At 37.7% G+C, this 19688-nt stretch overlaps 1 long non-coding RNA gene across 1 annotated transcript; it reads right to left on the bottom strand.

Moving 5' to 3' along the window:
- Nucleotides 1–13658: 13658 nt before the first annotated feature.
- LOC105740820 lies at nt 13659–15564 on the bottom strand. The gene is made up of 2 exons (XR_001116907.1): nt 15357–15564; nt 13659–13863 (listed from the first exon to the last, which is right to left on the bottom strand). It is a non-coding gene; the product is annotated as an uncharacterized LOC105740820 (long non-coding RNA).
- Nucleotides 15565–19688: the final 4124 nt, after the last annotated feature.

Raw genomic sequence — 19688 nt, 5'->3', positions numbered from 1 at the left:
CAGTCCTTAAGCTGCTCATACAAACTAGTATGCAGTAAAGTTTGGGTGGGCCAGGATATCAACTCAGTTGAATCCCTTGCCCACTGCCCCCCAAAACGTTGCCTTCACAGGTAGCCTCCAGATCTTAGGAAATGCTCCCTTGCTCTGTATAGTTTGTCAAAAAAGGAGGAGCCTTCAAAGCTATCAGCAACTTGCACGTGGTCACTGACTCCAAGTTTTCTGTGCCACAAACAGAACTCTAGTATCTCTACCTGAATTTCTTTCACTATGATTCTTTCTCTGTGAGGATGCCATATTGTTTACTTCTGGAGAGGAGAACTACTTTCTACAGTGGAGCCTAACTTTTACAGGGTCTTCCTAGGGGAGGCTTTTAAAAGTAAATAATTTGTTTAATTTTTCTACAGGTAATGTCACGTCTAGGTTGCTCTGAATGTATCTGGCTCTAAATATAAATCTGAGAGAAAGCCGATAAAAAGCATGAGCCCTGAATGTCTGTTCTAGATAATCAGAAAATGTATTCTTCTCTTCTGTTTACAGGAGCAGAATTAGAACAATTTGATTCTGAATACATTTAAGAATTTTAAAAAAGAAACAAAATAATGTAAGTAATTATTAAAGTTTTAAATAATTTTGACACTTCATTTAGTTTTTTTACAGAGCTAAGAGTGGACAGGTCCTTATTTAGCAGAGGCCTTATATATTCAGACATACAAAGTAGGCCCAGCAGCTACCCCTGGGAGTGGAGAAGGGAGAACGGTTTTGCATAAGAAGGTAGTGGGAGCATGAGTGTTGCAAGACACTGTCTGATGGAGAGATAGGAGAAAGGGGGAGGTGATCTAGTAACACAGAGGAAACCAGGGACAGAGGATGAAAAGAAGCCAGAGAGAAATGCTGGGTGAGGATGGGGGAAGAATGTTCCAGAATGACAGTACCAGCTTTCCATTGTAAGTTCTTCTCTCTCTGCACTTTCCAAACTTTTGCAAATAGTTCACTATCACAATAGCCATGTAGTGACAGAGCTGCGGGAGAATGAAGAAAAGGCACATGTCCAGTCTTACTGGGAGCTGCGTAGAATAGCCAGTGTGTGCCATGGCCACAGGCTGCAAACTGTGCTCCCTCACGGTCTCCTCCCTGCCTCTCTCTCCCTCCCCAGCTGCTCCAGATCCTGGCCTTCCCTCAGCCTCTCAAACACAATGAAGTTTCCCAGCTCAGGGCTGTTGCCATTTCCTGAGCCCTTTTGTCACCCAGGTCTTCTCTGCTATGTCACCTTTCCCAAGAGCCTCTTTGAGCCACCTGATGTCAAAGAGCCCACACCATGTCATGCCCCCATGTCACTGTCTTCTGTTGTTGTCACCACCTGTCATTACCTGGAATTTCTTTGTGTATGTGCTGTTTTCTACATTGCTTACCTCTGTATCAGCAGAGCTGCATTTCATGCTCATACATACTTGCCAAATGAATAAATTCAAAAATAAACAGGACAGCGAAAAGCCAAAGGTGGAATAAGAGCATATTGGGATTGCAGGCAGACAATAGCAAGCAATAATCCAGCATGGCTTAATCTGCCATGACTCTCCAAATGTTGTGTATGTGATGCAGATGGTATGGAAGCTGTTTGCATATTAAAGGGAACGCTGACTTCAGAAGCACAGAGGGCTTGGGAGCATGGAATACCTGTCTTGTTTTGTCCTGGACCAGGAGCCTTTTTATCCATTTGAGTCTTATGCAATCTTAGCCAATTCTTAATAAAGAATGGCTCTTTGTTTTTGTGTTTTGTGTATGTATAGTTTTCTATAGTCACATTTATTTAGCAACACTTAAGTAGCACATCTTTTATATACCAGGCACTATTTAGAGAACTTAATAAATATTATCTTATGTATTCTGCATCATAACTCTATCAGGTAATGACTATTATTATCCAGTCTTTACAGAAAAGGAAACAGATTTAAGTCATATCTCAGCCAAGAACACAGAACTCGTAAGTGGCAGATCCAGGATCATGCCAGGAAGTGTGATTTCAGGATACACGCTCTTAAGCATTACATTAGGCTGCCTCTCTTATGGAATCATCCAGTGTTCAATCTCAAAATACTTACTGGTGTTAAAATGCATCCTTCCTTCCAATGCATCCTCTTTATCTTCACAGCCGCCTCTTTTATGGAATCATCCAGCGTCCAATCTCAAAATACATACTGGTGTTAAAATGCATCCTTCCTTCCAATGCGTCCTCTTTCTCTTCATGGCAAAATGCTGCATATGAATAAAACCCACACTCTCGAATGTTCCATTCTGAAAAGAGAGAGTATTTGGGGCAAGTGGGTGATACTAATAATAAATGGTGAACTTAGTGTCATTTCAGGGTTTTTTTTTGTCAGATAAAAGCTATATATCACTTCTTGTTTTAATATATGATGGCAATGTATTGAGTAAGTGTAATATAAGTGAACCCGAGAAGTGATCCTCAGAGCTTTTAGCAACACAATGTTTGGAGAAACTAACACCAAGGAAATCCCCCAAGGATGTCCCTAAAAGTAACACCTTTAAAGTCTGTAAAGAGATTACATTTATTAAGTTAATGACAGAGCTTTATTTAATGCTACCAAACTCTTTGAAAAGACTATCAAGTCTCTGATCAAACAGTATTTTATCCTGCCATTAAGTTGTTATAATTACTCAGTATTTAGCCAGATGGCAAATAATTCCCAAAGTCAGACCAGGTGTTCAAGAAGCAGAGATAATCACAAAGCTGATGACCGTGGTGAAACTAATTTAAAATGCTGTTAACAGTGGCACAGTGGTGCCTCACATGAAAACTGACCAAATTTTTTTTTAAAAAAAGAAAAAGAAAAAAGGTAAGAAAAAAATCGTTATTTCTTTTTTTTTAATTATTATACTTTAGGTTTTAGGATACATGTGCACAACGTGCAGGTTTGTTACATATGTATCCGTGTGCCATGTTGGTTTGCTGCACCCATTAACTCGTCATTTAGCATTAGGTATATCTCCTAATGCTGTCCCTCCCCCCTCCCCCCACCCCACAACAGTCCCCAGAGTGTGATGTTCCCCTTCCTGTGTCCATATGAGGCGCAATAAATGCAGGTGTGAGAAAGCAGTGATTAATTCTACTGTTTCTAATGCCAAGTTTTATGTCAATCGACAAATGTTTTGACAGGTGTAAGATCTATTGGAGGCTTAAAAGGTGCACCAGCAATAAACACTGAGAAGGGCTCAAAATTAGCACCCGTGGCAGATGGTGTCAACTCAAATAAGTATCAAACTTGGACACAATCTAACTTTTCTCACATTCCTGCTTCATGCATAGGAGGCTGGATTTCACAGTCACAGTTAAAAGTCACGGAGTTCTTAATTCATTTTCAAATGAAGTGTTTCCATTAGGCAGTCATCCCAGCTTCCTATGCTCACCCCATTCAGATGACCTAAGCAACATTTAGGTTCAACCAAAAGAAAGCTGGATTTTTGAAACCTTGTGAGTAATGATAGAGTCCCAGGAAATATCTCTTGAGGCTCTGTTAGGTGTAACTATTGGCATATTATGAAGCACTTCCCATTTTTGATAAGGGATTATTTAGATGAAGCGAAGTTAGGATTGAAGTTAGCCTACCTAGGCCCTAATGCATCTCTAATACTGACTGAGGATGCCATGAGTGGGCCAGATTTGTGCATGTGTGACCCGTGCTTAAGATCTACATTAGAAGGACCCTGGGCTTCGTCTAAGTCTCTGTTATTGCCAAGTTGAAATTCTTAATGTTTTGAAGAGAGGACCTCATTTTTTCATTTTTCACTGAGCCCTGCAAATTATGTAGAAGGTCCTGACTGGGTGAGCTACTTAATCTCTCTGAGCGTTAGTACTCATTCACAAATATTATTTGAAGAAACATATGGTAGGCAAGCACCTAACATATAGTGAGCACTCAGTAAAAGCTATAATTGTTGATGTTTTGTCACTGTTATTGTTATTGGTGTCATTGTTATTATTAGTATTATGACTATTTTTTTTTTTTTTTTGAGATGGAGTCTTGCTCTGTCGCCCAGGCTGGAGTGCAGTGGCACAATCTCGGCTCACTGCAAGCTCTGCCTCCCAGGTTCACGCCATTCTCCTGCCTCAGCCTCCCGAGTAGCTGGGACTACAGGCGCCTGCCACCACACCTGACGTCGTGATTCGCCCGCCTCGGCCTCCCAAAGTGCTGGGATTACAGGTGTGAGCCACAACGCCCGGCCGTATTATGACTTTTTAAGGCAGCTCACTTGCCTGTCAGCAGCAATTGACAGAGCTGTTCATGCTCTCCTCCTTGTAGACTTTGTCCACTTGCCTTTCAGGACATTTCATCCTCCTGACTTTCTCCTGCATCTCTGAACTCTCATTTTCAGTGTTCTTTTCTGGTTTGCATCTCTCCAACCTCTAAGTATTGTAGGGCTTCAAAACTCATCCTTGCATGTTTGCTATTTTTATTTAAACCCATCCTACATGGTTTTATCCAGGCTCATATGTTAAATATCACATATGTTGATGTTATAGCCAAATTGTCCCATCCCCAAATAACCATATTTTAAAGTCCTAATCCTAGTCCCTCAGAATGTAATTATATTTAGAGATAGGGTTTTTAAAGAGGTTGTTAAGTTAAAATGAGGTCATGAGGGTACCATGAGGTACCTCATGAGGCATAGAGAGACCATGTGAAGATACAAGGAGAAGACAGTTGTCCACATGCCAAGGAGAGAAGCCTCAGAAGAAATCCATCCTGTTGCCACCTTATCTCTAACTTGTGACCTGCAGAATCTTGGGAAAATAAATTTCTGTTATTTAAGCCACCCAGTTTCTGGTACTTTGCTTTGGTAAGCTAATAGAGCACAAAGCTTTCAAATATTTATTCTCAACTCAGACATCGGCCCCAAACGCTAGGTGTATATTACTGTCCACTTGACGCCTTCACTTGAATGTCTGTTAGGCACCTCAAACTTAACATGAGCTCCTAACATTTGCCATCCCAAACCTTCATTCTTTGCTATCTCAGTTAGTGCTGCTTGCAGGCTTTCATTTGATCAGACCAAAAAACTTGGAATTATCCTGACCCTTCCCATTTGCTCAGGCTCTGCATTGGATTGGTCAGTAAGTCCCACAGGCTCTGACTTCATACTGTATCGAGAGCCTGACCTTTCAGCACCGCATCCTCACTCTCACTGTGGTATTAGCATATAGTGAGCACTCAACCACCTCTCACCTGGATTATTCCCTGTGACCTTTCAGTCTATTCCCAACAGAACAGCCATGGTGATCATGGGAAAAATTATAAGTCAGATCATGTAACTCCTATTTTCAGATTCCTTCAATGGCTTTCCATCTCATTTAGAGCAAAACCAAAATCCTGACTATGGGTTGAAGTCTACCCCACTCCCACCATCTTTCTGATCTCGACCAGGCATCATTTTTGCTCAACGTGCTCCAGTCACTCTGCCCCAGTCTGTTATTCCAATGTTCCAAGCACACTCACATCCAAGGCCTTTGCATGCCATTTTCCCTTTAGTAGTCTCATAGCTTTATTTTAACCACTACTTCCAAACATTTTCTATGCTCCTTTCCTGTTGTTTTTCTTCTTATCTCTTACTACTTTTCAACATACTCATTTTACTTATTATGTCACTCATTATCCTTTTTCCCCCACCAAGTCTAAACTCCTTCAAAGCAGGCATTTTTCTTTTGTTTTGTTTACGTTCATAGCACCCAGTACAGGATCTTGCACATAGTAGGTTATAAAAAAATACTTGCTGAATGAAAAGGAACTGTGAATGAAAAATGGAAAAGTTACTTCTTTTTACTTTCTATACACTTATACCAAATTGGAAGTATAGTCAAGTGTAGATATTGACACCATGCTACATGATACCGTCCATAACACACCATCTGTCTCCAAGGCAGGGAAAGTTTATTTTTAATGAAACTCTGTTGGCTTTTAAAATATATCCTTTATTTTTGATATAAAATTTCAGAAAACTATGTGTAATGGGAGTTATTCTGACCTTGGAAGTTGCTGTATCTTTTATTTATAATGCACAGAGTCTTGATATATCTCAGCATATCTATGTCTATGTACCAAACCATTTCAAAATTCAATTGCTCTCATCCAAATCAAATAGAGGAGAAGTTGTTCTGCCACAATGTAAGTCACCTTTTTTTTTCTAGACTTCAAAAATAATTTTAAAAGCCTGGATTTCCCCCCAGGAGGTTTCTCCCTAGTTAGTTCAGACTTTTTCTCATGGTATCTACCTTCCAAGTGGTCAAAAGAGGAGGCTGTGGCCTCTTGAGTCTGAGCTTGGAAGGCCTGCAACGTGTCTCTGCTGCATTCCACTGAGTCAAGCAAATCGCAAGGTCAGCTCAGATCCAAGGGGTGGAGAAACAGACTTCACTTCTAGATGGGAAGAATGGTGACCTCACAAAAGGTAATAGCAATTTCAACTTCGCATGATGATGGGAAGAACAGAAACATTACATCACAGGAATCAGAGGAACTTTGTGTCATATTTTGCAATCTACTATTATCTGCCATTTGTCCTAAATTATTCATATTACTTCTCTTGGCAAACTGTTCCTGTCATCTCAGAGACCCCATAAGGCCAATAGCACTAGTTTAGCAGGTCTAATTGTCATAGACTTAAATCTTTCTATGTCAGTGTTTCACAGTGCATGGTCTCCAATCCAGCAGCATCACCTGAGAACTTTCTAGAAATGCAAATCTTGCACGCCCTCAAGAAAACTACTAAATCAGAACCTCTCAGGAGAGGGAAAGGATCTTCTGTTTCAATAAGCCCTTCAGATAATTCTTACAGATGCTAAGGTTTGCGAGCCTCTGTTGTATATTTTACCAAAGAGTCTGAGCTCTTGACTTGATCCTCAGCCAAAGCCCACTTCTTAAAATGGGAATCATTTGCAGAATAGAGAAACTGGGGATGAAAAATAATTTAATTTTCCCATTCGGCCAGTCTTAGAGATGCTAGGTTTTCTCTAAATTTTGTTTGTAAGCTGAAAAGTTTCTTCTTTAGTTTGTCTCTCTTGTGCAGTAACATGTCACGAAGCTAGTAAGAACTGAATTGACCTTTCCAATATTCTGCCTAGAAATCTCCTTAGCTAGATCCATATATTTTATTGGGGACCTTTTCTGTCATCCAAGTTATCTCAGAACACAATCGTTTCACAACTAAATAGCATGGGTTGCCCGGTTTTAGCCTTCAATAACAATTTACTCATGATTTCTTTCAGCTTACACTAACATTTTGCCATTTTGTTTTATATTTTTATTGGTCGACTATTTCCCCACTGCTTCTCCAGTTTTGGCTACCACCCATTCCCAAAGCAAATGCCACATGTTTTCAATTTTTGGTTCATTAACATTCTACTTCTAGGTACTAAATTTTGTAATCATTATTTTTTGCTATGTATCGACCACCCCAGAACTTAGGATGTTTAAAACGACAACCATTTGTTTCCTCCAAAACTCTCAGATTTGCAGTTTGGGCCCAGCTGAGCCATGGCTGGGGTTCTCTTTCATGCATGTGGAGTCAGTTGGCAGTCCTGCTGAGGGTTAGTTCTTAGAAGACAGCCTCACTCACATGTCTGACAGCTGGCTAGGCTGTGAACAGAAGCGCCTCTGTCCTCTTTTCCATGGCCTCTACAGCAGACTAGGCTTTCTCACATGGCGGCTAGGTTCCAAGAGGGCAAAATGGAAACTTCAAGCCTTCCAACTTCACTTTTTTGCATTCTTTCAGCAAGGTAAATCACAAACTTGGCCTAGGTTCCAGAGGGAAGAAAAAGAGGCCCTCCTTTGTTTGGAGGTGCAAGAATATCTCATCATAATACAATGTCTGGGGAAGTATCTGGTCATATTTTACAGTGTACCAGATTATGCTTGGGAATATTTGCAAACTAAGCTCAAATCAAGGTTGAGTTAGTGGCCCCCAACTCCATATAACCTGGAACCTTTACCAAAATAAGATACTATATGTCTCTGAACCGAGAGACCTATGAATAGATTTTATCAAAGGCATCATATGAAATGAATAATTATAAGTCAGTGTGTTATGCACCAAAGGTGGCAAGAGCTGAACAATAATGACAGCCACAGTGCTATGGGTCAAGTTCGTCCCCTCTGAAACTCATGTTGAAATGTGATTCCCAATGTGGCAGTGTTGGGAAGTGGGGCCTTGTGGGAGGTGTTTGGGTCATTAGAGTGGATCCTTCATGAATAGATTAGTGCCCTTCCATGGGAGCGAGTAAGTTTTCCCTCTCATGGGACTGGATTAGTTATTGCAAGAGCAGGTTGTTCCTTCTCATGTTTGGTCTTTTAGCACACACCCACTTCCTTCCTTCCTTCCTTCCTTCCTTTCTTCCTTCCTTCCGTCTTTCCTTCCTTCCTTTCTTCCTTCCTTCCTTCCTTCTTTCCTTCCTTCCTTCCCTCCTTCCTTCCTCTTTCTTCCATGAATTGAAACAGTATGAGGCCCTCAGCAGATGCAGCTGCCCGATTTGGACTTTTCAACCACCAGAAACAGAAGCCAAATAAACCTTTTGTCTTCATAAATTACCCAGCCTCAGATATTCTGTTATAGCAACACAAAATGGACTAAGACAAACTGTACCTTCTGAAATGTCAACTCCCAGAACTTCTTAGGGCTTATATATCACTTGACTGACTATCTAAATTTGAATGTCAAATGAGAGAAGGTTAAAACATGCTCAGCTGATATAAGGAGAAATATGATTAAATCAGAATATGCACCTAATGTGATTAAACTTGCAAATAATATGGAAAGAAAAATACATGCATGGGACCCCTGGAAATGATATTTCAAGATACTTATCACCTAAATTAGAGTGGAACCACCTGGGGTTTGGTAGAGGCCCATATATTGGATAAAGTGAGGCACATGCTAGGGACAGCATAACATGCAACTAATTATTCACGGTTATTTATAAAATAATTTCTTCACAAATTATTATAAATCATGAAGAAAAATGAAAACCTCAGGAGAATTAGAAGGAGGCAAAAGAGAAGAAAGGGAGATGGGAGGAAAAGAGGAAAGGAGAAGAAGAAGGAATCTTTGGCATAACTTATATCAGGTTGATCCTAGAACAAAACAAGACCAACTCACCTCAGAGACAAATTCCAGATTCCATCTTGTGCACTATGCTTGTATGTGGTGGGTCCAGTAGTTTGAGAAATACAACTGGTACCCACAGGGGTTTGGACATATTGAAGTACGGCCTAGAGCCTCTCTTGACATGATTTACCTACCTCAAACATGGACAGATAGCAACTGGAAAAAACTCAACACTTCATTGTTCTTGCTGTAATATAGCTGGGATTATGTTTCATATGTATTTGCTTGTTTTTATCGTCAATTTTCTCTTTCAGGTCAGGGACATTTTCTCTTTGTTTCAGTCTTGAGTCCCAAGTCTAGGCCATGCAAAGACAGAGAAGACACTATTTTTAAATGAGGGATTAAATAAATGAAATGAATGTGCAAGCACATGGCAATCTGGTGAGTTTGAATATTTCCTTAATTGTTAAATTCAAGAAATTATAATTCATTCTACTAAGTTAAATTCATGGCTATTCTTTCATATGAATCCTAGAATAATTTATGCTTTATTATAAGACAGAGTTTAAAAAGTCCTCTTACCTAGTGTTTTCTAAATTCATAAAAATATATTAATCTTAGAGATATTTATCTTCAGGATTTGAGAATAAGACATCAAAATTCCCTGGAATGTTCAGGAACTCCTAAAATCATTTTACACTGTATTTTTCATAACACTATTTCCATCTTTTACACTAATAATTGTTTACAATATTAATAAGCAGCAAATATTTTCAAAACGAAAATTTTGGTGGCCTTTCTATTATAAAGACATGATAAAAATAAAAGGTCTATCATTATTATGAACCATTATATTATGACAAGGTTATTTCAATAACATGTAAAAATAACTTCAATTTTACATAGACATTTGAAAATAGAAAACAGTAAAAGAAAAAATATTAACACAAAACAAATGTCAATAAAAATCATTTGAAATTGAAAGATAGTAGAAAAACATTCATTGTTTAAAGGTAATTCTTAAAATAAAGTTTTAAAATAAAACATGAGTTGTTCTATCTAATAATTTTGACCTTGCTTTGTGATAAATATTCTAGAGCAAAAAGAGGTTTGTTTTCTATTTTGTTTTACTCATTTATTTTTCAAAGATGAAAATATTTTTGTCTTCTTGCCCTAGTTTTGGTTCTGTCATTGAGAATGGTATTGCTCTGTCCAATTCAGATTTTAGATAAGCTTCTGATTTTAAATAGCAGTATTCCACAATAGTCTTTCTGCATGTATTTCCTCTGTTAAATAACTAGTGCCCATGAGGAATGTTCAAACACTGCAAAACACCAGCAAACAGAGCCACATAAAACCCAAGTTGACAAGCACTACTCAGAATCAGAATTGCCAACTTAAGCACTTACTTTGCTTTCAATATTTACTTATTGTAATACAACTCATAGGATAAAGTCTACAGTGCATATCAACTTATTAATATGTGTTTTATTTTAAGAATGAGCAACCTTGAGAGTGGATCAAGCGCTATGAACAAGGCAATCAGAGCAGGGTCATTTTCCTCTGTCCCCTTCCTAAAATGTTGTCCTTAACTCTGTGTCCACTTCCAACTCAGTGTCAATGCATTCCTTAACCAACTGATATCTCTATGTTGATTGCCAAGCATTATTTCTCATAGGATATAATGCTGCTTTTTCCTGTTTTTCGAATCTCTTCTTGTTTTTCAGAATAAGGGACTCTTACAAACATAAATTTCCCGAGACATACTGGGAATAAATTTCCACCTAGAAACATTGCACTCACCTCACCGTATGCCACTTCATAAAAACCTTGGTATGGTACTTTGAAACAATTACCTGGATGGGGGAGTTCCTTCTATGTAATGAATAGTCGTAAGAGGTTATTTTGAAATAAAGCGAAGATGTATGTTCTGTTGAATGAAATTCGATATCTGTTTCATATCTGGTATTTTATTTTCTCTCCAAGCTGCACTTTGGTTTCTAAAGAGATGAGTCAATTTTATGCCTCAATCTTACTCAGATGTTTGCAAAGATTCAAACATTTCCATATTTTATGTTCACATTTTGTTAGCTCTTACATTGTGAAAATAGGTATTTGCTAGCTATTAAAATATAGGTAAAATAGGTAAACATATCTCCAGTGTCAAACATTGGTAAATGAAAGGGCTGAATAATAACAAGTTTATCTTATTAATACTTTAACAAAAGATTCTCATTCCATTTAATACAAAAGATAGAACGTGATTTTTATAGCTGCTCAAAGAGAGAATATTGTACTTTTATTTCTAGTTTAAAATAAGCCTTTGCTATTCCTTTTTTGTTTGTTTTGTTTTACTCCCTTTTGTTAGTGAATATCTTACCAAAATATCTTTAGGAATTCTTAGAATTTGTGTCGTCAGGAATTCTCCCAAATTCGATCATTGCTTTGTTTTATTTTTCTACTTTATACAGCATGGCACTTGGAACTATGCAAATACCTGCTTACCCAGAAGCTTGTTCTGACAGCCTTCTCATTTGAAGTCCCAGGAAATATAGATACTTCTTCTGACTCTGGTTGCCAAAGAATAGCCAAAGCCAGCAGCAGTGTCTCTTTTATGACATCATGTTCTTAGAGAAAGCACGAAGGAGAGACCCTGTTGGATAAACTAAAGTCAAAGCTGAAATTATTGTTAGAACTCTGTTCAAGAGAAGCCTCTGTAAGGCTTGGTGCAAGTGATTATTAAATCTTCCTGTATCTGTGGATGTTGGAAATGGTGGAGGATGGGAGTGGAGGATTCTTATAGATTCAGGATAGCTTCAGAATAGATTCAGAGTAGCTGGCTCTACCAAGAAGCACAAGTTTTACAATATTATAGACTCCTCTGAATATCCATTATTGCCGAACTCCACAAAGCTACCTCCAGCCCCACTGACCTGTATTTGTTCTGCAGTTATCTATGTTGGACTCTGAGCCGCCCAGGCTGTTTCTGCCCTTCGGGCTGAGAATGCAGATTTGCCATTATAGTGCCTGGAGCTAGTTACAGCTCTACCCCAGGAAGAGAAGGGCCAAGCCCTGCCTTCCACACCCAGTCTATTCTGACAGCCTAATATTTCATCCTGTATGCTTTACCTGGGCCAGTCTCTGAAGAAGCCATTGGGTTGCTTCTTTAGTTTTATTATCTACCTGGTTATTGATTTGCCCTGAAGTGGCATCCATTGGATCATTCTCAGCTTCAAACTCAGAAATCCTGTCACCCAAGTAGAACTTCAGTTGCCCCCTTGACCAGAAGGAGATTTCAGACAGCAGGAGCTACTCACCAAGGAATCTGAAGGCTCTATAACCACCTGTTGCCAATTCCCACTCCACCCCCCTCCATCTCTAGAATAGAGAGGTTAGATTAGGCAAAATCTAATCCACATCATACAACTCTGTATGATGCAATTAATCAGTGATTCTATGATCTCCCTATTAACACATTTATGCAAATTGGATTCAAAGTAAAAGACTCACCAAAACAGTCACAAATGTAGTTTATGAAAATAACATAGGACAAGTACACTTATATGGAGTCTAGGTGCTTCTTAAAAACAAGTTCGTTAACAAATTTTCATTTTACATTTTCTCCAAACTGTTATTCAAAGACTAAACTGTAAATGTAAATGTAAACAGTTTACATTTTCTCCAAACTGTTGTTCAATATCGGCCACCACCATTTTCTGGAAGTCAGGAAGGTGCTAGCCACTACTCATGGTCTATATTCTTCTATAACTTTATGTGAATTTGGAATTTACCCTGAATTCCCTGCCATCTCATTCCCTGCTTTGGTCCTAGAAAATATAGGTTACCAAAAAGCCTATGGTCTATCCCTCATGACTGTCAGGAAGGCAATGTCAATATTTCCATTGCATATGCTACTCATATCCAATAGCATCTGTTTCACTTTGGACGCTAAGTTGTAGTTATGAAGACTTTAAAATAATAATAAAAGGCTTAACCTGTCCCAAGGGCTTACAGATGTAAGGGCATTTAGCTGAAAGGAGCACACAAGATATGGAACTTGAAAACCAGCTTGTTTTGTTTCTCTCCTTGATGGTAAAATGACATGTCTCATTTGTGAAAATATGTTTTTATCGTCTGCCATGTTTTGTGTTCCATTTAGTTGGTGCTTATACAGTCAGAATCATATTTTTTTCCCTTATGGGGGAGAAAGGGTATAAAAATTGAAGTGATGAGTTTTAAATAATAGATCTGAGGCACTGCCTATCAAGTGGAAGATATAATTATAATACTACAGACGTCACTCCGGCTTTCCAATTGCTTATGGTCCAGCAGGGAGGATGCACATAGGAAAAATAATGGAATTTTTTTGGGAATTTAAGCACGACGCTGGCCCACATTTACAAAAGTACATTGTCTGCATAAGTCAGTGAATGGGATGAATATTTTTAAATGCATCATTAAAAACCAATATGCAAATAATCTTACCAATTATAATGGCATCTGTGCCTGGGCCAATGGAAGAAAATAGACACATTTCACCTTATTATGCATCAGCATAAAGAACTATCTTCACCAGCACCAATATAAAACACACACACAGAGGCATGTACAAAGAGGTGAGTCAGTGGTAGTCTTCATATGGAGTCTTGCCTCTTCCCTTTTCATCAACAATTTCATCCCTTTGTTTGTGGCTTATTTTCAGGTGACCCAGAGAAGGGAGGATCTGCAAACAGCATGTTAAATCTCATTGTACTAATGGATACATTGAAATAGAGGAAATTTGTTGCAGAATTTGAACTAAAACCAGATTTTTTTAAAAGGCTAATGTAACTATGCTTAAATCTAACCTTGCTTAAAATCTTTCAATGGTTCCTTGTTAATCTGATAAAATCCCAAATTCAAAGCCCACCTCTCCAGCCTCATTTTGCTCAGCACTTCTCTACCTTCTCTATTCTCTAGCCACACAGAATGTTTTCTATGCTTCAGATGTGCTCTTGCATTATCAACAACCTTTGACATGTTGTGTTCTTGGCCTAGAAAGCTGCCTTTTATTTTTGATTGGGTGATACTCATCTCATAAGTCTCTGTTTAAACATTATTTCCTTAATAATGTCTTTACTAACCCTGGAGTGAATTACATTCCCTTGCAATATGCTCTTCTTCTTTGTTAAGACTCATCACATTTGTCATTAGTTATCATTATTTTTCCTATGTGCATCCTCCCTGCTGGACCATAAGCAACTGGAAAGCTGGAGTGACGTCTGTAGTATTATAATTATATCTTCCACTTTATAGGCAGTGCCTCAGATCTATTATATATTAAATTAAAATCGAATAATTGATGGTTAATTGCTTGGTCATGTAATCTTGCTTTCAATGATTATTTCTGTATTGTGTCATACTTCCTCAATATAAAATACATTTTACAAATATATTGCTGTATAAATGTTTACAGTTTGTTGTGACTAAAGGTGATTTGAGATGATCCTTTCAGTAATTAAAATTACTGCATCTTCCAAGTAATGCATGATGGAGGAAGTTACCGATTTGAAAGAGAAGCATTACTGCAGGGCCAGGCAGTTATTTTAAGAGTCCTTCCTTTACAGTCGTCATTTTATGGTAGGGATTAGGGCAAATACTGATGATGTCATATTGTAATATCCCTCCTACTCAGTTCCAAATTAAATCCTACACATAAGAAAAATTTGTCTAGCAATATTTTAATATCACTATTTAGAAAAGCAATGTTGAGTCTCTTAAGTTCATCAGCTCTCAGTTAAAGCTAACTTTTCATTTGTTTCTCTTATTTTTTATAGTCTTTTTCTTCTCAGATTAGCTGCCTACATTCTTCCTGATGATGAATCTACCTGCTTTTTAGTATACTACTTTAGTAGCTAAGCTCAGAAGAAAGCAAATTCTAACCTGTTCTTGTATAATCAACCCACCTCATACCCTTTTTCTGACAACACTACCTGTGACTGCTAAGTTATGGGTGTGTCTGGATATCTAATTGAAGTGCAAAAGGTGCCAGTGTCTAGAAAAAGATAGATCATGTCTAATCTCATTAGGATTTTTCTGGCCTTTAAAAATTTAAGCCTCCTATTCAAATGATATGATGTTCTGACAAGTTCAAATTGTTTATCTCTTACACCAGCTGGGGAAAAAAATGAATTCTCAAGTAGCTTATATTTTCAAAAAGCCTTAAATAGTTGACACCATCCAAAAAGTTTGGTTGATCTATTTACAGTCATTGTACATACAAAACGGTCTGACTGAGGCACACAGGATGACTCCAGTATAAATAAAAGGTAATGAAGGGAGTGACTTGGGATGTGATGAGTGACTTGAAAATTTTAAATATGAGACTTCATCATTACTGTTATCATCATTACTGTTATCATCACTGTCATGACATTCAGGACTCAAAGCGGCTGCTGCCAGCCCTATGCTAGGTACCGTGTATACAAACAGTTGTGCCTTATGTTGTCAAAAGTGCCTAAAATTCCATACAGTCAGTGACATTTTTAATTTTTTTAAAACATTACAAAATATTACACATATTTTCTGAGTTATTATATGTATATACATGTACACATACATATATATGTTGTTTATAAGTGATTGTGCCTGATTTTTCTGGGGACTGAGCCAAGTTTGGCTTAATTTTTATTTATTCATATGTATCATGTCCTAGGTTGTTTTTTTTTTAGATGATGTCTTGCTAATTAGCATTATCATATATGGTACCATTAAAACTGAACAGAAAGAAACAAAGAAAAATATAGTTCCGCCAGTGAGAGTGATGATGTGGCATAAGGTAAAAATCAAGTGGAAGACAAACATATCTGGAACCAGCAAAAAGCTGGCCCTCACTTTCATATTGCACCAAGGAGCCAGCCTTCAAGCTGTATTGTTCAGGCATGAAAGAAAAGACCATTAGGTTCTAAAGGACCAACTTCTTTTTAAAAGCAGGTTCAGATTCTAGCTAAGCCCAGTCAAAGAAGACTCAGTAGGCCTAATTCTTATTCTATCCCTCTGTACTCTCATTTACCATGCTGATGTACAAAATGCTCATTCACTTTGAAAGATCTGAGCTGCCCTAGGAAACGGCACAGGAAATCTAGATACCGGGTCACATGACCTTTACTAACTAATCTTGGAGAATTCTGATGATAAAGTAAAGTTTTCAGGGGATCAAAACCTCTTTCATTAAAATCATAAAAAGCAAAACCCACAATGATGGGGCATCAGGAAATCACCCTCTAGAATTGTCAGAAATCGATAAATAGCAGAGCTAACTGATCTCTAGTTTTTTGAACTGGTTCCTCGTGCCTTTCTCTCATTAGTTAACCTCATGCAACTATCCCACACCGATGGCCTCAGAATTCATGCTAAAAGAGATCACTTATTGGTACCAACGTCGTAGTTGACTGTACCTTGGCTAAGCTTGATGTAATTGTCAGACTCACACTGACTTAACCAGGGGTCTTGTCCTCTGTCCATGTGAATGTAGAAAAGAATGGGAGGACAAATGTCCTATATTGTGGCCTAAGGAGGCAAAAGTCTTCATCATTGATTCCTGACAAAAACTACTGAAAGTCAATGTTCTTAATTAAAAAACAAACAAACAAACAAAATGAGGTCTTGCTCTATCACCCAGGCTGGAGTGCAGTGGTGCAATCACAGCTCACTGCAGCCTTGAACTCTCCAGCTTAAGTGATCCTCCTGCCTGAGTCTACCAAGAAGCTAGGACTACAGGTGAGCCTGGTTAAGGTTATTTATTTATTTATTTATTTATTTATTTATTTATTTATTTCCATGTAGTGATGGGGTCTTGCTATGTTGCTTATGATGGTAATGAACTCCTGGGCTTAAGCAATCCTCCTGCCTAGGCTGAAAGTCAATTTTTGATGTAGTAGTTCTAGAGATTTCCCTGGCTTATTTTGTCATTTTTCTGTCATAAAGGCTAAAGGAAAAAAAAACCTCTGTTCAAAAATGGCTTTAACCATTTTTTTCTGCCTGAATTAATTGAAAAATTACATCATGCTGCTGCTTTGAGAGTGAAGACCTGGTACTAAATGAGAGAGAAAAAAAAATGCTTTTATGCTGCATTTGTTCTCTCAATTAATATATATTTTGGGGGTACTACAGAGACATAATGAATCATCACAAGTTTAAGGATTTTATAAGAAGAAGAATGAAGGAGTATCTTGATTTGTATGAAAATTAATGGAGGAAATTGTTCTAATATAATAAATCATTATCCAAAATGAATTTTTATGAGTCTTTTCAGAGGTTCATGACCAAAAGACCATGAATGTCATGACAAACTACTATCAAATGCGTGAATAAAGTGAAATCATAACTTGTAAAAGCTATCATGATCATTTTGGTTATGAACGACTGAAAACCCTGCCTCAACTAGCTTAAGTATAAAGGGTATGTTTTAGCTCAAGTAACTGTAAGGTCCAGAGTAGTACAGTCTTTGGACACGTTTCATGCTCTGCTTTCTCTATGGGTTGGCTCCACAGTCTCCTGGTTTCTCCTTCTGTAGTTGTGGGTTCTGAAACAGCAGTTCTGGAGCTAACATCTTCCTAAGTTCATGTCTGATGCAAAAAGTGTGTTCTTCAAAAATCTATAACTCTTTGGCAGTGATCATCTCATTACCACTCTCAGGCTTAATCTTTATGGCTAGGGAAATGTAATGTCCTATGTCACATGCTCTACCCTTAGATTCTTGGCTAAGACACTTCACTAAAGCCACACGGTCTGAGAATGGCGAGCAGGGTAGCTCTCCACAGGAAAATAAAGGCATGGTTACCAGAAAGTGAGCAAATGAGTTGGTGGTGGTACGAAAAAGAAACAGATGCTCATACATTATTTTTCCTTCTATGAAAGATTTAGAATGCAAATAAGAAAGCAAGATAATGGTATCTACTCCCCCAATTCCCAGAAGTATATTTCATTAATATTTTAATGTATTTTTTACAGATACCTGTATTTTTCCCTACATGATCTAATTTGCTTTGTTTAAGCAATGGACTTGTTTTTTTTTCCACATAGTTATCAAAATTCACATATTCTTGGATAATTTAATTTTTCTTTATTTAACACTGTTCTGTGAAGCCTTTTAGGAGTATCTACATAGTCCCCATGCTAATTCTTCCTAAAGCAAAATTCATATCCAAGAATCTGATGCTTAAACTGATTCTGCTCTTAGGGAAAAGTGTAGTTGGGTGTGAAGACGAAGTAGAAATGTCTGCCTGACAATCATATATACTTAAAATAAATGGGAGGACACTCTTGATATAGACTCCCCCTTAGGCAACACTGTATTGTGATCATTCTTTGTATCTGTCTCTGGATGATATTTGATGACACAGATTTTAATGGCAGCTTGTATTCCTTTGTCTAATGTTTCATAATTTATTTGGCTAATCTCTACTATGACACCTTAAATATTACAATTTCAACTACTATATATGCATAAAATAACGTCAATAAATATTCTTGAATATAAATCTTGTTTTGTGTCTCTAATTATTTCCTTAGGATATATAATTCAAAACAGAATTACCGGGTAAGATGGTCTAAAATGTTTTAGGTCTTTTCATGCATATTGCCAAAATGCCCTCTAGAAAGATGGTTCCATTTATATTTATAATCCCACCCTTGCTAACACTTAGAATTATTTTATTTTAAATTTAGAAATAATATATGCATATGGTTAAGAAATTTAGGGTCCCATTATTTGATTTAAAGTCCCATTATTGTGATAAATTCTGCTTTCAGTGCATCTGCTGATTAAGACTGTAAATCTATGTAACGTATTTTTAACTCCATTTCCTGATTTATCAAATTTCAATTTCAATTGTCTTTATTAATGTCTGTGCTATAAAATAAGTAAAGTAGCTGAATTAGTCACGGTTGAATTCTCCAGAGAGACAGAACCAATAAGATGTATAGATAAGGGAGATAGACAGATGGATACATGATAGATAAATAGAGAGATAGATCGATAGACAGAGGAGGGACAATTTATTAGAGAAATGGCTTACCTGATTGTCAAGCTGAGAAGTTGCACAACAGGCTGTCTGCAAGCTGGAGAATCAGGGAAGCTGGCAGTGTGGCTCAGGACAATTCTGAAGGCCTCAGAACCAGGGAAGCCAATAGTGTAACTCTCAGTCCAAAGTTGAAGGCCCAAGAAACTGAGAAGCCCACTGGAGCAAATTCCAGAGTCCAAAGGCCAGTTCAGATATTTAAGGGCAGGAAAAGAAGGGTATTCCAGGTATAGAAAAGACAGAGAGCAAATTTGCCATTCTTCTATCTTTCTGTTCTATTCAGGCCTCAGCTGATTGGATGTGAGGGTGGGTCTTCTTTACTTAGTCCACTGATTCACATGCCAGTCACTTCTAGAAGCCCCCTCACAGACACATCTGGAACTAATGCTTTACCAGCTGTCTGCATATCTCTTCATCAGTCAAGATGATACCTAAAATTAACCATGTGGTAGTTTGGCATACCTATATTACCTCCTCCCCCCAACTTTTTCTCATTTTTAAAATGTTATTATATCA

This window comes from Nomascus leucogenys, chromosome 14 (genome assembly GCF_006542625.1).
Source record: "Nomascus leucogenys isolate Asia chromosome 14, Asia_NLE_v1, whole genome shotgun sequence".
NCBI lineage: Eukaryota > Metazoa > Chordata > Mammalia > Primates > Hylobatidae > Nomascus > Nomascus leucogenys.
The sequence above is the reverse complement of the archived record's forward strand: the minus strand, read 5'-3'. Positions and strand labels throughout refer to the sequence as shown.